Raw genomic sequence first — 16,553 nt, forward strand, 5'->3', positions numbered from 1 at the left:
CCGCCAGCCAACGGCTGCGGCTGGCACAGAAGCCCAGTGGCCCCCCGCCCGCCCACCCGCCGGCTCGCAGTGCCCAGCTACGCCTGGCCAGGCCAGCCCCGGGCGCTCCCCGGGTGCGGAAAGCCCTGGCGGGCGAGGACTCCCCGAGGTGCTCCAGGAGGGCACCGGGCAGCCAGCGAAGCCCAGCAACTCTTTGCAGACCAAGAGGGGAACTGCATTTCAGCGCGCCTGGCTTGCTGGTCCTGTGCGCGCGTGTGTGTGTGTGTACACACACACACACACACACACACACACACACACACACACACACACAGTCCCGACCCAGCAGTCTCCTTAACTGCTCCCGGACCCCCTTAATGTACTCTATGAGGCCTCTACCTGGTATCTTGCTCTCTCTCTGCATTGATAAATACCTCTGGGATAGCCACAGATGGAGAAGGTGGGGGGGGGGGGGAGGCCCAGCAGAACCTCCCTTTGGGCCTCACTCCTTGGGGAACTGTGCATGTTTCCTTGGCTCTGCTGGAGCCTCAAAGCAACAGTGTGTTGGGCCTCCAGACCCTGTCTTAGTGTCTGTCTTAACATTCTCCCAGAAAATGGCAGCAATGGCAAATCCCTCCATATCTCCATGTGGCCAGTTCCAGGGCAGCAATGAGCTCAGAAAAACAAACAAACAAACAAACAAACAAACAAACAAACAACAAACAACAACAAAAAAACCATACAAGGACTTTTTGATCCTTTGCAAACAGCGTCCAACTATTAATTGATGGGAATCAGAAGTCTCTTAGGCTCTTTGGTTAGTTTCTAGAAAATTCAATCTTGGGGCATGCTTATCCACAGCTGCCATGGCAAACCTTTGAGAGCAGTTTACTCATCACTCAAATAGATAGATGACAGACAAACAGACAGACAGACAGGCAGGCAGATGATAGATAGATGATAGATGATAGATAGATAGATAGATAGATAGATAGATAGATAGATAGATGATAGACAGATGATGGATAGATGATAGAGTGATTGATTTCCAGGCATGGTAGCATACCCCTTTGATCTCAGCACTCAGAAAGCAGACACAGGTGGATCTCTGTGGGTTCCAGGCCAGTCTGGTCTACGTAAGTGTCAGGTCAGCCAGGGCTAAATAGTGAGATCCTGTCTCAACAAGACAAAATAAAAATAAACGAAAAAAAGCTGTTCCTCCATTCAAGAAGTCACCAGATGATTCATGCTTTTTAAAGTTCTCCCATAAGGAACCATGGGGGCAAAGGGGAAGAAGGAATTCGAGAGGGGGGATAATAGGAGACAGGTATTATCAAGAAGAAAATGAGGGTACTTAAACTGGGGAGGGAAGAGGCAGGTTAGACAGGGAGAAAGGAGTTATAAATAAAGCTTAGGTGGCATAAAAAGCCAGAGGGAAATGTATTAGCTCAAACCTTCCCTGAAAACACATATACAATATCTGAACGTGAGAGCATGTGTATACCTGAAGGCTATATAACAAGAAACACAGTGACAAACAGGAGAAACCTCCCTTTGAATTGCTGGTCAGTGTAGTCCAAGAGACTCCCCAAATAACGTAGGCTATTGCCACAGCCTTTGATTACCTCCCAGAACTTGAAAGAAAGATCCTATTGCTGAAGACAGGACATACTTGGGACACAGAACTTGGAGCAATGGAGCAGGAACTGACCTGGAAGCCTTCTCCCTGAAGACTGGCTCTCATAGTTCTAGAGGATACTATGCAAGCTGCTAAGGGAGAAAATCAATCAATGGTCCAACCCAGCTTCAAAGCCTAATAACTACAACAGCTGGCACAGCAAACTGCCTCTATTGGTGCAGTAGTGGCACTGTTATCTAGGGGGTAATCAACAGCTAAGTAGAGTTAAAGCTTCCTCAGTGGAGTGGGAGGGAACTCAGGGGTGGCACTGTAAATATAGCTAAATACACATGGCTGGAGAGCTCATAGAGCTTAGAGAAAACCCTTGTATCTCTAGACAAATGAAATTTCTTATTGTATGCTAAATATAGATCCTTATGTTTACAGACAAGTATACCATACACCACTCATCACAAAAGCTTCTTTTTGCAACAGATGGGAGCTATTACAGTTCCACAACTGGTCACACAGAGACTATATGATTGAGAGATGCCCCATCCTAAGTGATACATCTACCATAGAACCTCTATATCTAAAGCTCATGGAATATAGTGGAATGGGGGTAGTAATAATAATACATCCCTCAACTCTCACCAGCATGGAGGGACATTTAGGAATAAATGCTTTACTGGATATCACAGAATTCATGAACTCTGGTGGGGGCTGTTTATGGGGGTTGCGGTTCTAAATTTGATTAAGACCTATTACATGAAAGGCACAAAAACGCAACAAAAATATTTTTAAAAAGTTCTCTAATGGGGACTGAAATTGTTGAAGGCACTTGAAAAGGGAGTCCAAAGAGCCGGTGCACCATAAGTCTGTATTTTCCTTTAGAATGTCCGTTTCGATCCTGTATAATTCTATCTCTCAGAGCAAAACCACTTCAGCTTGAAAACAACCCTAATTAAACTCACTGGGTCACACACACACACACACACACACACACACACGCACACACACACACACACAGGGAAGCAGAAGGAAAGCTAGTGGGAAGGGAAAGGGGCTGAGCAGGAGGGGAAGGGGCCAGAGAGGGCAACGAGGGTGAATATGATCAAAGTACACTATTAAATGTATGAAAATGTCACAGGAATCCAATTATTATGTAGAATTAACATATGCTAATGAAAACAGCACTGCGCCAAATTGCAGGATGGAGATGCTCCTCCTGCATCCTCCTGTTGGATAACAGTCAGCATTTCCTTGGTTATTTCACACCTGGGTTGTTATCTTCCCTATTAAGTGGCCGAAAGGTAAGGAGCCAAAGCTTTTTTTCCAAAGCAGCTCAGGAGGCTTCAGGACAGATTATCTGCCAGTCAATCAGCTTCTTTCAGGTTTCAAATGTGCCTTCAGAATTTTAATGTAGGTGAAACACAAGCATTCAAAAGAACACAAAATCTATTCTCAAAGTGAATTGATTTTGAAGTGACTGTCATCAGAAAACTTTTAAGTGATGTTTGTTTTACAACCAGAAAAACATTGCTCAGGAGGGTTTGTGGGATTAGTAATGAGGACACAAATGCTCTGAGATCTGTTGCTCTTTCTTGGCAGAAAACTTGTCTGCACATTAGTATTAGCATTCTGGATGTATTCACCAGGACCATGGTCATGGTGTTTACATACAATCTGAGTAGAGATTTCACTCAATTGGAAGAAAATGAACGAAGCGTAATTTGGAAAAGAACTGTCACCTTGCTGATGGCAAATTACTGAACTTCAAAAATGGCCTGTTAGTAAGAGTGAACACATCTTTTTTAATGATGCAGTTGACTGTGTTCTCGGAAATGCCAGGCAGCCGAGGGAATACCAGAATAACACCCCTCAAACAGGTCAATTACCTATGTCCCATGACGCCGTCTAAGATGCTTAAGAGCTTTGGCGCGTACTGATCTGTGCACAAGTCTCATGCCAGCAGCAGCCATTTGCAACCTGGGGCATTTTCACTCAAAGTTTCAAAGTCAGTGCTTTAGCCAACTTTTCTTCTTTTTCTTTTGTGTGTGTATGTGCTATGTGCTTGTGTGAGCCCAAGGTTATCCATGCAGAGACCAGAAATCAAAGTCCGATATCTTCTTCACTTATTTGTCCACGTTCTTACTCTTATTCTTTGAGACAGGGTCTCTTGTAGTTGTGCTGGCTTGTAGTCAGATGATCTTGAACTTCGGATCTCTTGCCTCTGTCTCTCAAGTGCTGGGATTACCGGCATATGTCACCACCACACCTGGTCTATGTGATGCTGGGGATTAAACCCAGGGTTACTGTGTGCTAGGCAGGTATTCTATCAACTGAGTTACATTCCTAGCCCCTCTACCTTAGTCTTTGAGACCAGGTCTCTTAATGAAACTGGGGCTCAATGCTTTTGCTAATGATCTTTCGGGATCTGCCTATCTCAACTGTCTATTTCTGGGGTTATAGGTGTGCATGGTCACCTGGCCTGGCCTTTGCATGGTTGCTGGAGGTCTGAACTCAGATCCTCATGCTTGTACAGCAAGCACTTTACTCACTGAGCCATTCCCTTGGCCCTGGATAATTTTTCAGAAAGTGGGACATGGTGTGATAGGGCTTCCCAGATCAGCCAATCAGCATCATTTGGGAACTTGCTCAAGTTGCAACTTCTCAGGCCACTTGTGAATCAGCAACCACAAGGCCTGAGGTTACTGATCTGAATTTTCACCTGAGCTCTGGGGGAATTCCAATTCACACTAAGACTGGAACCTCATGGAGGTGAAGAAAGGTGGTTAGGAGCTAAATCTCCTGAGAGAGACTCACCTGATTCCAAATCCCTGCTGCTCAGGACCCAGGTACCTTCAATATGGTCCTTAAACAAGCAAAGTGAATGTTCTCAGGTATGAGCTGGGAACATTAGCAGAATGTGGGTGTTTTTAGGAGATCCAATAAAACACTCTGCATGAACTGCTGAGCATGGTGACTGGCAATACCCAGGTGGAACTAGGCACTGTCACTACCAAAATCAGGAATCTTTTAAACTTAGATAAAATCATAGAAGTGAAATATGCATTTTAAAAAGCCAGGTGTGGTGATTTGAGCTTGTAATCCCAGAGCTGGGATCCCTGGGTCTCACTAGCCAGCCAGCTTAGCCTACTTAGTAAACCATAGGCCACTGAGAGAACTTGTCTCAAAAAACCCCAGGTGGACAGCTCTGGTCCACATGCACACGTATGTGCATATGCACCTGCATCCATATGTGCATGCACACACAAATATGCTTATTTAAAAAGTTTAAAAAGACTCTTTAATCTGATTTCCTGTCCCTCTCTGTTGGGGGAAAGGTCAGAGGTGACTTGTTCTGATTTCCTCCAAGTTCCCCAAATGCTTTCCCCCCCCCTTTGGTCTTCTTGAGTCAGGGTCTCCCTGTAGCCCCAGCTGTCCTGGAACTCGCTGTGTATGTAGACCAGGCTGGCCTGGAAATCACAGATACCTGCCTGCCTCTGCCTCCCAAGTGCTGGGATTAAAGGTGTGCGCCACGACGCCCAGCTCCCCAAATGCTTTTAGAAGCTCAGTCTTCCACATCAGAGCCAGCCCTTCCTGTGGACTTAGGAAAGCAGAGCATGCTTAAAGCTGAAAGCAAGACAGGAGAAGACTTATGGTTCCCACCAACACAGGTAACAATGCTCTGTCTTCCACTTCAGGAACTGACGGGGTAGCAGCTGAACAGCGACACACAGCAGTGGAAAGAAAAAACAGCTCATTTGACTACCCACAAGGATGAACCAGAGCCCAGACACACGCCTTGAAGCTGATCTGTAATTTTCCATGGAAAGAGAGCTAAGCTAAATAAAACTAGTTTTGAAACTCTTGCTTTAAAAAAAAAAAAAAAACAAAAAACTCAAGAGGCTGATTTTCCCTCATCCCGGCATCAGAGTTCCCCCGCAATACACTGTAATTTTCTGCAGCTCTCTCCAGAGGTTTAGGGAGATGCTTCAGCTGACAGCATTACTCACACACCTGGCAGTGCTGCTGTGGACGTCAAAGAGAAATTGTCATTATCCCCAAGGCTCCTGTAGGCTTCTCTTGGAGCTATCAGCAGTAGAAGAGCACCAGTTAATGCCAAAAAGATGGTACAAACTGCCAACCCCTAGCAAGAAACAGGCTGGTAACACAGTGGCTTCAACTGGCTCCCTCTGCCTGTCATAGTCCTTCTGAGCTGGCATGCTTATGCATGGCTGTAAGTCTAGCGCTTGGGAGGCTGAGGCAGGAGGATTTCAAGTTTGAGGTCAGCCTGGGCTACACACTGTAAGTCCCAGTCCTTCCAGGCTTATACAGAGAGAGCCGTCTCAAAAGAGCAGAAAGAAAAAAGAAACAAGAATTCCTCTAAGATTTGTGGGCATTTTTCAACTGTACCCTTCATACCTGAAGCTAAATTCTGAAAACCATGAATATGTGTCACAGGGGTTAAGGTGGCAGAAAGCAAGGTCTAGATCAGGGGTCCCTGCCTAGAAAAGCTTATACCCCCACCCTTCACCTTGGATCATTCAACAATGTTTGAACATGTTTCTGGTTCTCACAAATGGGGTACTCCTGGCATCTAGTCCATAAAGGCCTTGGGTACTACTCAACATCCACAGTTCACAAGACAGTTCCCACAGCCATGAGCCATCCTGCCCCAGTGTCAGAGGTAAGAGGCTGAAGAATGCCATGTCTAGTTAAACAGCACACCCTTCTCGTTCCCTCATGTGGCTTTCATTGTGCGGAGATCTTCTGTCAATATTTCCCCCTAAAGGGGAGCTTTGGGAAGAACTGAAGCAGTCACTTCAGTCCAGCTTTCACACCCTCACAGAGCATAATGAACTCAAACCTCTAAACAAAGAACTTCCCACTATTGCACTCGCTCTTCTTAAATATTTATTATAAAAGAAGGAATAGCTGTCATCAATTTATTGCTGCTTTATTTTCCTGCTTTATTTTTAGCTCTATTGTTCCATTTAAATTAAGCCTTCTTCGGCATTTTCTTTGTTTCCTCAGACAGTGTCTCACTATGCAGGTAGACTGGCCTGGAACTCACTATGCAGGTAGACTGGCCTGGAACTCACTATGCAGGTAGACTGGCCTGGAACTCACTATGCAGGTAGACTGGCCTGGAACTCACTATGCAGGTAGACTGGCCTGGAACTCACTATGCAGGTAGATTGGCCTTGAACTCATGATTCTCCTGCCTCAGCCTCCTGAGTGCTGGGATTACAGGTGTGTGCCAGCCTGCCTGGATCTTTGGTATTATTATTATTATTTTTCAGACAGGGTCTCATTACATAGTCCTGGCTGGTCTATGTAAGACCAGGCATGCCTCTGCTTCCCAAGTGCTGGGATCAAAGGCAAGTGCTGCTACATCTGGCCCTCTTTGGAATTAAAAATTGTTTTATGTGTATGAATGTTTTGCCTGAATGTACATTAAGTGCACCCGTGTTGTGCAATGGCAGTGGAGGCCAGAAGAAAGCATCGGAACTGGAGTTATAGGTGTTTGTTTGCCACCATGTGGGTGTTGGGAGCTGAACTTGGGTCGTCTGCAAGAACAGCCTTTTAGCTGCTGAGTCATCTGTCCAGCTCTGGCATTTTTTTCAAACAAATTTCTGCCAAGTTTGGAGGTGCATGCTTCTAATCCCAGCCCTTGGGAGGCAGAGGCAGGTGGGTCTCCGTGAAATCAAGGTCAGCCTGGTCTACATAAGGAATTCCAGGCCAGCCCAGCTGTAGCTACAGGGAGACCTTGTCTGAAGAAAAAACAAAAAACATAACAGCAACAACAAAACCCCCCAAATTCCTCCTAGGGGGATCCAAGGTGGAATGCTGAATGCTAATCCTTCCCCAGGGCCATTTGTTGCTAAGAAGGTTTCTCACTTCAAACAAGCCTGTCTGGTCACTTGTACTTTTCTCTGTTCTGCAAAGAGCCCTACAGTACACTCCTCCTCCCCAGAAGCAGAGCAGTCTGGCATCAGTCCCCTGGTAAGGAGCAGCACCTACACTGGAAGGTGTTCAGGGACTGTGATGGTTAATTTTGATTGTCAGCTAAATGGGATTTAGAATCACCATGGAAACAAACCTTTGAGCATGTCTATGAGGAACTTTCTAGATTGGGTTAATTCAGGTAAGAAGGTTCACTACAAGTGTGGGCAAAGTGAGCTGAGCTCCAGCATTCACCTCCCTTGCTTTCTGCCCACAGGAGACCAGCTGTCTCAAGTTGTTGCCACCATGCCTCCCCTGTTATGGCGGACTGGACTCTCAAACTCTGAGCCAAAGTAAACCCTTCTTTCCATAAGCTGCTTTTGTCAGGTATACTATCAGAGCAATGAGAAAAATGACTAACACAGTGACTTTCAGACCTGCCCACTAAATACCAATAGTGCCCCCATCATCACAACAGCAGCAACAGAACATGCATTTCTGAATGTCACCAGGTAGGCTGGCAGCTAGCCCTCCTTAGACATCATTGGTGGACATTGGGAGAGGGTCTTATTCATAACTGTGTGTGGCTGGCACAGAGCAGGCACTCAATAACTGTTTACTGAACTGAACAATGAATGACTGTCTCAGCAGTGGATACAGAAAGCAGTTCATCTATTCTCCGAGACATACTCGCCTTCGCTAAAAGTCACGCACTGTATTTGCACCATGCATCAGTCAGGGACTGAAGCCGACCACATAGAATGCATGGTGACAGGACTGAGGCCGTCTCTGTCTAAGGGGGCCTTGGAGGAGAATGGGGATGGCAAATGTTTGAATGTGTAGCATAAAGAAACAGGCACTGCCATGTGGGTCACAAGAAAGACAAGGCATGGGGTGGGGTCAGGAATGCCTCCCTGAGCAAGGAACATTCAAGCTTGAGATCTGATAGCAGGGGAAGCGAGAGCAAGTGACACTCAGGGACGTGACAGGATAGCAGTCCATGTCCAGGGACCTGTGATGACTAAGGTCAGAAAGACCACGTTTCTAAACTTCAGGGAGAAGGGCAGCAGGAGACCAAGAGATATTAGGGATGAAGACTCAGAAAGAGGACGTGACAGGATAGCAGTCCATGTCCAGGGACCTGTGATGACTAAGGTCTTGTGGTCAGAAAGACCACGTTTCTAAACTTCGGGGAGAAGGGCAGCAGGAGACCAAGAGATATTAGGGATGAAGACTCAGAAAGTCAAGTAGGAGGGCATCCGCAGAATTCCAGGGTGCATTAGAAAGAGCTTGAGATAAGTCCTAGGAACAAGGCTGAGAGCCCACCTGCTCCCATATCAGATTAAACTTACAGAACAGAGGAAGAAGAGCTAGGCCTGATGATACAGACTTGTAATCCTGGCTACTGGAGGTGCTGAGGCAGGAAGATTACAAGGTTAAGGTTTTCTTGATCTACAGAATGAGTTAAAGCCAACCTGGGAAACTTAGTAAAACCAGATCTCAAAGTAAATAGTAAAAAGAGGGTTTGGGGTATAGTGATAGAGCACTTGCTTAGCATGTATAAGACCCTAGAGTCAATCCCCAATATCACAGAACAATTAAGTAAATTGTATTAAAAGGAGGAAAAGGTTGGTGGGTGACGATGTCCTCCACAAAACAGCCAGCTCCCAGTCCTCTAAGAATTCCCCTCTGTGCAACAGTTGCTCCTTGGGCAGAGGTCTGAACACCCCTTTCCTCTACCTCTCACCCCTGAAGACCCAGGCACTTGGCTAGCAGGGACAAGCTCTCTTTTAACACACTGGAGTCAAAGGCTAGCGCCTTGCTCTCTCCTGTTTTTGTTGTCCTTTCCCTGTGAGGACCTCCTCCTCCAGTCTTGGCCTGGAGCAGCAGGAGAGGAAGGAAGAAGAAGTAGGATCCTCAGAGGGAGGGAACCTGCTGTTGTGCCCAGAGCCAAGGCTGACAGATGGGCTGATTCACTTCTGTGCCTGTGAATGGCATCCCAGAGGGTTGAAAACATTAAACTAAATACTATCCAGCATTAAGGCAGGGATTTAGCATCTGCTCTGGCAAGCTCATTCTATTCCTAGAGTTACAGTAGGAAGAGAAGGGAAAAGGAAGATGGGGAGAAGATAGGGTGGGGTAGGGGAGAGAAGAGGAAGTGGAAGGGAAAGGAGAGGAGAAGGAAAGGAAAAATTGCTCATTCTCCTAAAGACCTTCATCCCTTATTTTATCAAGTTGTACTCTCCCTGCACAAAGGCAAGAGGAGGTTGGCCGGCTTTGCTGTGTGAAGCATAAGAAAGGGAAGAACACAGTGCTTCTGCTTCCCTCTGGGTTGTTCCCATTTCACTCATTAATCCACTGAGCAGATACTGGAAATTCTTGCCAGGTCCAGTTTTAGACATCATTAGCATAGCTGTGAAAGTGTTTGATGTGGATGGTTCCAAGGAAGCCAGTGTGGACCAGACAGACAGGGCTGACTCTATTTACAGAAGAAACAGTGACAGTCTTGTGACCTCCCTTCAAACCCTGAAACTTGTCGCCTTGTATTTACACCTCATTTACAACCACATCAACAAGGACAAAAATAAATTGTAATAAATTGGTCTCCTAAATAAAGGTGGCGTCACCATTATCGTCGGTTGATTTTTCACAGTATTTTCCTAAGGTCAAGTGGAGAAGGGCATTTAGTCCCATTTTATAGATGAAAAAACTGATGCACAGAGGTTAGAACATCTGTCAAAGATCAGTGAGGAAACATTTGTAAAGTCATTCTTTTTAAAAATTATTTATTTTTATTTTATGTGCATGAGTATTTTGCCTGCATATGAGTACAGCATGTGTGTGTAATGCCTGAAGAGGCCAGAAGAGGGGTCAGTTCCCCAGAACTGGAGTTTCAGATGGTTGTAAGCAGCTATATGGGTACTGGGAACCAAATCAAGGTCCTTTGCAAGAGCAGCCAGTGTTCTTAACCTCTGAGCCATCTCTCCAGCCCCTATAAATATAGTCAATCTTACATGGTATAGTTTTCAGTCCTACTCTGGGAGACAAAACGGTATTTTTTTTTTTTTTTTTTGTATTTATTTCTCAGTTATAATTTACTTTGATCTCATACTGAAATTTATAAGGTGCTGTCTTAGTTTGGCTGTTGTGACACAAGACTCATACACTAGGTGGCTTCGACAGTAGAAATTTACTTCTTAAAGTTGTAGAGGCTGGGAAGTCCAATATCAATGTGGCAGCCCAATTGACCTGTGAAAGGAGGCATTTCCTGGTCTGCAGGTGGCTGTAATCTCACATTGTCCTTCAATAGCAGGGGACATAAATTCTGGTCTCTTCAGCTCCTCGTTAAGGCCACCAGTCTCCATTAGGGTCTAGCCCCATGATGTCATTCAATCTCAGCTTCCTCCCAAAGGCCCAGCCTACACACATTATTGAATGAGGAATCAGCACTTCAAACGGAAATGTTGGGAAGTCGACAGTCTACAGCAAGTTTGGTGGCTCTAAAACATACTTTGTTATTCAAGGGACTGGGCGTAACCTTTGGGTTTATTGACTTAGATAAGAAGAAAACAACAATGAAAATCTAAGGTGAAAATGAATAGAATTGTGTATAGAAGATAGGTTACTTGGAACCCAATGACTCTTCACTCCTGCACAATAAAAGGTAGAAGAAAAGCAAGTATAAAAATGCAAATTCTTTATTCTTAAAAGACCTACTAACCTACCTTCGTAGATGCTCATAACTATAGGAAAATGAAGAGGAGAAATCAGCCACTATTGAAGGCATACAAAGTACTTAATAAGAAAATAAAACAAAGCTTCCCAAACCAGATATATCTTGATCTTCAGACAACTGTGATCAATGATTCTGAAAATAGAGCATTTTCCCATTATCACTAAAAATGCATAATAATTTGGTATGATGATTGCCAGGAATTTCAAATATTTGGCCCTTGGCAAGTATAAGCAAAAGAAAAGCAAAATCTAGGATCCACAAAAACAGACATAAAAGTCTTGCATCTTGCTGTCCTGAAATTAACTTCTCAGTGGAAGGTGCCAATATACTGTACTTAACTATGAAAGGGATAGTCTGCAAAAAGAAAAAACAGCGAAAAGCCAACGTGCCACAAGCCTCCAGACCTGGGGATATTCTAGAGTTGAGAAACAGTGTGCAGGGATCTTTGGGCGGCTTTGAGGGCACATAAGGGAGGAGCACAGTTGACTTTTGATTCAACAGCAGAGAAAGGAAAGAGGTTTCACTTCTGAAGGAGCAGTCACCAAAGACATTTAATGTAGACTTCCGCACCTAGGAATGGGCCATTATTATCTCAGTCTGGACGAGCTTACAATAATTTTGGGTCATGCCTTGTAGGTTTGTATATTTTGGCAGATAATGTTGGCTGTCTAGCCATCTGTCATTTCTCCTTTATCCAGAGAATCAACTCAGTGGGCCATCATTTTTGCTGCTGCTGGGATGGACTATGGATGATTTAGAGCCTTCTATGCTCAGAATAGACCAAAAAGTGAAGCTTTCTAAAAATACACCCCTTTGGGCGGGGATGCAAGTCAGTGGTAGTGCCCTTGCCTAGCATTCACAAAGCTCTAGGTTCAGTTCCCAGTGCCATACAAAAAGGTATATGTATTTAATGAAATATTCTCAGCAATACCAAGAAATGAAATATATACCAAATAGAATTGAAAACATACGCTCCTGTATTTTAAAACTTGAACAAAATGTTTAACAACAATATTATTTACAGTAGTCCTTAAGTGGAAAACTCAAATCTCTACCATTTGATGAGTGAAAATGTAGAATATGGGATTTCTACACAATGGAATATTATTCATCCATGAAAAGGAATGAAGTACTGATAGATACCACAGCATTTTTGTATATCAAAAGCATACATTAGGTAAAAGAAGCCAGACAAAACTACACATCGTAAAGACAGAAAATAGGTTAGGAGTCATGCAGGCACTGGGAGACGAATGGGGTACATGAGGAATAACTACTAACACCTGTGGAATTTCTTTCGGGAGTGGTGAAACTGCCCTGGAGGTACCCAGTGAAGATCACAACATAAGGATGTACTAAAAAGCAATTAATCTCTACAAGGGAGAAATCTATGGAATAGCTGGTGCTGGAACATGAAAGCACATGCCTATAACCTCAGGACTCAGGGGCGAGAGAATCTTAAAACTACTCTAAGCTACATAGCAAGACCCTATCTCAAAAACCCAGAAGTTGGGCTAGAGAGACACTTCAGTGTTTATGAACAGCAACTGCTTTTCCAGAGTTCCTGAGTTCAGTTCCCAGCACCTACATGGCAGCTCACAACCAACCTTAACTTCAGTTCCAGGGGTCTCTAACACCCTCTTCTGGCCTCCTCAGGCACCAGGCATATATGTGGTGCACATATATACATTCAGGCAAACAATCATAGACATAAAGTAAAATAAACAAAAATTTAAAAACCCAAGGGCTAGGAACGTATCTCAGTGGTAGCATGTGCAAGGTCCTGGGCTCCATGCCCGGATTACACAAATGAATAATCAACAGGGAGTAAATAACTTCGAGAAATGTATGCTGGGGATGAAGAGATCAGCAGTTAAGAACACTGGCTGTTCTTGCAGAGGACCTGGATTTGATTCCCAGCACTCACATGGCTGTTAACAACTGTCCATAACTCCAGTTCCAGGGGATCCGACACCCTCTTCTGACCTCCACGGGCATTGCACGGCATAGTTGCACTTAACATACATGCAGGCAATACAGCATACACATAAAACAAAAATTAACAAATAAAATTAAAAAAGAGACCATAAGGGTGATATAATAACAGCAAAAGGCAAGCCAATATACTCAGAACTCAGACATTTTTCAAGAAGTCATTTGAGGCACACTGGTAAAATTCGATTTAAAAAAAAAAAAAATTGGAAGGAATAAGTCCCAAGGGAGGAACACTAAGTACCATGATGGTTGGATCGCTTTCTTTCTTTAGCAATCTTCCCCTCCCATAGGCTGTCTACACAGCAAAGGAAACTGGTGTGCTCCACCGTCAAGTGGGTACATAGTCCATGCCTCATTGGCCATACCTCCCCACTGAGCAGAAGAGGGTAGGGGCATGCTCGACTTCTAGTTTTCACTGTGGGAGCTTTAGGACTTCGGTCTGCTGAGAAGCCTGTGAATGAGTGTCCCCGAGTATCCCATGAAAGGAAGCCTCATACTTTGATTTCATTCACAAGAATTGCTCCCACAGCAACCCCAGGGTACTGGACAAATTCAGATCTTAAATCAATCAATCTGAGCTGAAGTTTCAACTTACTCAGGGAAAGTGATGGTTTAAACCTGCAAATGAGTTAAATGATGAATCTGGATTGTGAGAATCACTCTACCCTCTCAGTAACATTTGAGGCTTCCTGACGATGACGATGCTCCTGTTCCTGGTTCTGCCCCACTAAAGAAAACTGCTCTTCCTTAGGGTTGGAGTGCTTTGGCCCTAGGCTCTTGGCACTGGCAATTTTTTTCAGACCCGGCCCCTCTCCTCCAACCCAATCGCTTTTCAAGTGTTAGCTTTCATGTTGCTCCCACCAAGCTGGTGAGCATCCATTGCCTCAGCTTGACCTCCCTTTTCAATATCACTTGCCATTACCCCTGTAATGCCTGATTCTGACAAGCACGCTGTGAGTCCAGGGTCCCTGTGGGTTTGTAATCACTGTAGTTCCTCGCACAGTGCCTAGCTCCTTGTAACTCTTCAATAAGCCCGTGAATTGAGGCTGTGAATTGAAAAAAACTATATGTGGCCCTACAAAAGAAGATTTTCTTCATTTAAAAAAATGGCTGCAATTTAAGAAAGAGCCTAGACTTGATTGAAAGAAAAGAGATAGACTAGAGGGTTGGCTCAATTGGTAAAGTGCTTGCTGTGCAAGCATAATATCTGAGTTTTTAACCTCAGAACCCATGTTTAAAAAATGCAGCATGAGATGACATGTGTTTATAATCCCAGCCCTGGGAAGGCAGACACAGGTAGATCTCTGGATCTTATTGGCCAGTCAGTAAGGGATCCTGTCTCAGAAGAAAGGTAGATAGTGCTAAGGAATGACACTGGAGGTTGTCCTCTGACTTCCACACACAGGAGGACCACATGCATGCATACCACACCCATGTATACCCACATGAACATGCACACATATACACAAACACACACCTATTTACAATAATGACAGTAATGCCTCTGACTAATCCTTAAGTCTAGAATCATTTTCCAAGGAAAAAGTCTAGAGAAACCCAAGGCTGGTATCACACTAGTGCTGACCACTGGCTGAAAATGAGGGAAATAGCTGGAATAAAGTGGTAAAAACCCAGTGATCAGAGATGGCCAAGAGTAAGATATTTCTAGTAAGACGAGGATGCTGGGAGCTAAGAAAGAAGTTGGTGGACCAGATTGATGGATCTGAACTATGGTAATCTTAACCTGACCTGATTCAGAGGTGTCTTGACAGGAGCAGAGAGAATTATCTGAGACATATTTATCCCTCCTAAGTGGCTTAGTTCTCCAAAGCGCCCTCCCAGAGTACACTTGGATATGCAGATGATACTTGGGTCTCTATTAGAGCTATGGCAGGGGCAGAAGAAGATGCAGCGAACTTCTGTGCTTTATGGATTTGCTTGTTTCTGCTTCTAGAATAGAATTCCTAAGCCTGTTTGCCAATTAGCTATTCGAGTGTAGAGAACATCAACAGTTCCTGGCAGTTCTCACTTCCATTCCATTTCCCATGCACACTTCTCTATGATTTTAGAGAGGAAAAATAAATAATTTAAGATATTCAGCACAGAAGTATACAAAATGCAAACATTGTATTTACATGACAAGTATAACCACACAAACATCAGATTATGGTTGGCCTTGGGAAGACGTCAAAACCCACAATCACCAAAATATGGTTATGTTGAGAACAGAGTATCCAGATTCATTTAATTTTTTCTATAGCAATAAAAATATATGGAGACAGTGTTTTTAACTATTCTGTCAAGTAAACTATGGACAAAGGTGAGGGGCAAGGTGAATGACCCTAGGCAATTTTAGCAATATAATTTGAATTTATCTTTTTCTTTTTTCATCTTAAAGATTGCTATGGATTTTAAAATTCTTCTTTGTATCTTTGATTTTCTTACTAAAAATGCACAATTAGCCCTGTTGCTCTGGGAAGATGTGCTATGTTGATTTCTGGTTTCTCAGAATCTCTTGGGGCACCCCTCAGTGCCCAGATGAGGAAGGTATATGCATCTGGTGGGGAAAACAGGGCAGCAGACAGAGGAGATCCAGTCACTATCCTCTGCGCTCACTTCCTGAAAGCTTCAGATTTAGTTAGGAAGAACATGTCTCTTGCAATAAATGATTCCACATGACCACCTGCACAATCCTGGAATCACATGGGGCCTCCTGTTCGATCATAGCACAAACCACACTACACAGACGTTTCCATTCCTCATGTCTGTCAACTGCTGTGACCATCAGTGGTTACTCAATATCCCTTCTATCCCCAAACAAGAGTCTAGGCCAATTACAGTAATCCTATTCTCCTGGACACATGATTGGTTTAGGAAAGGACATGTAATCCCAATTTGGGTCCTTAAAACCCAAGGGGGAATCTACTAAGCAGGCTTCCGATGGAAGCCTCACTTCAGCCTGGTGGAGACACCTTACTGACAGCTTTAGGATGGAGTCAATATGAATGGCTGATTTAAATCAGGTGATCACCACAAAGGGCACTTGGAGGCTTTAAGAATTGCATGTGAGTTGCTCTATCTCAGGATATCCCGAGATAATATCTCCTTCTAAACAATGAGATGATACGTAAGCTTATTAATTGAATCAGTTGATAAGTGGGCTCTCTGTTACTTTAGGAGATCTTTACATCGCTTTAAGTCTAAAAGCTTTCAGTCTAATGTAAAGAATAAAATAGTTTATGAGTATATTCCAAAGTCTAATGCAAAATTCCA

General features: G+C 44.0%; 1 protein-coding gene across 1 annotated transcript in view; it reads right to left on the reverse strand.

The window, feature by feature from the left end:
- The window catches only part of Frmd4b (FERM domain containing 4B), a 372,580-nt gene that overhangs the window by 211,549 nt on the left and 144,478 nt on the right, over positions 1–16,553 (reverse strand). The gene's annotated exons all lie outside the window — the stretch shown is intronic.

This window comes from Nannospalax galili, unplaced genomic scaffold (genome assembly GCF_000622305.1).
Source record: "Nannospalax galili isolate Female #2095 unplaced genomic scaffold, S.galili_v1.0 scaffold1051, whole genome shotgun sequence".
Taxonomy (NCBI): Eukaryota; Metazoa; Chordata; class Mammalia; order Rodentia; family Spalacidae; genus Nannospalax; species Nannospalax galili.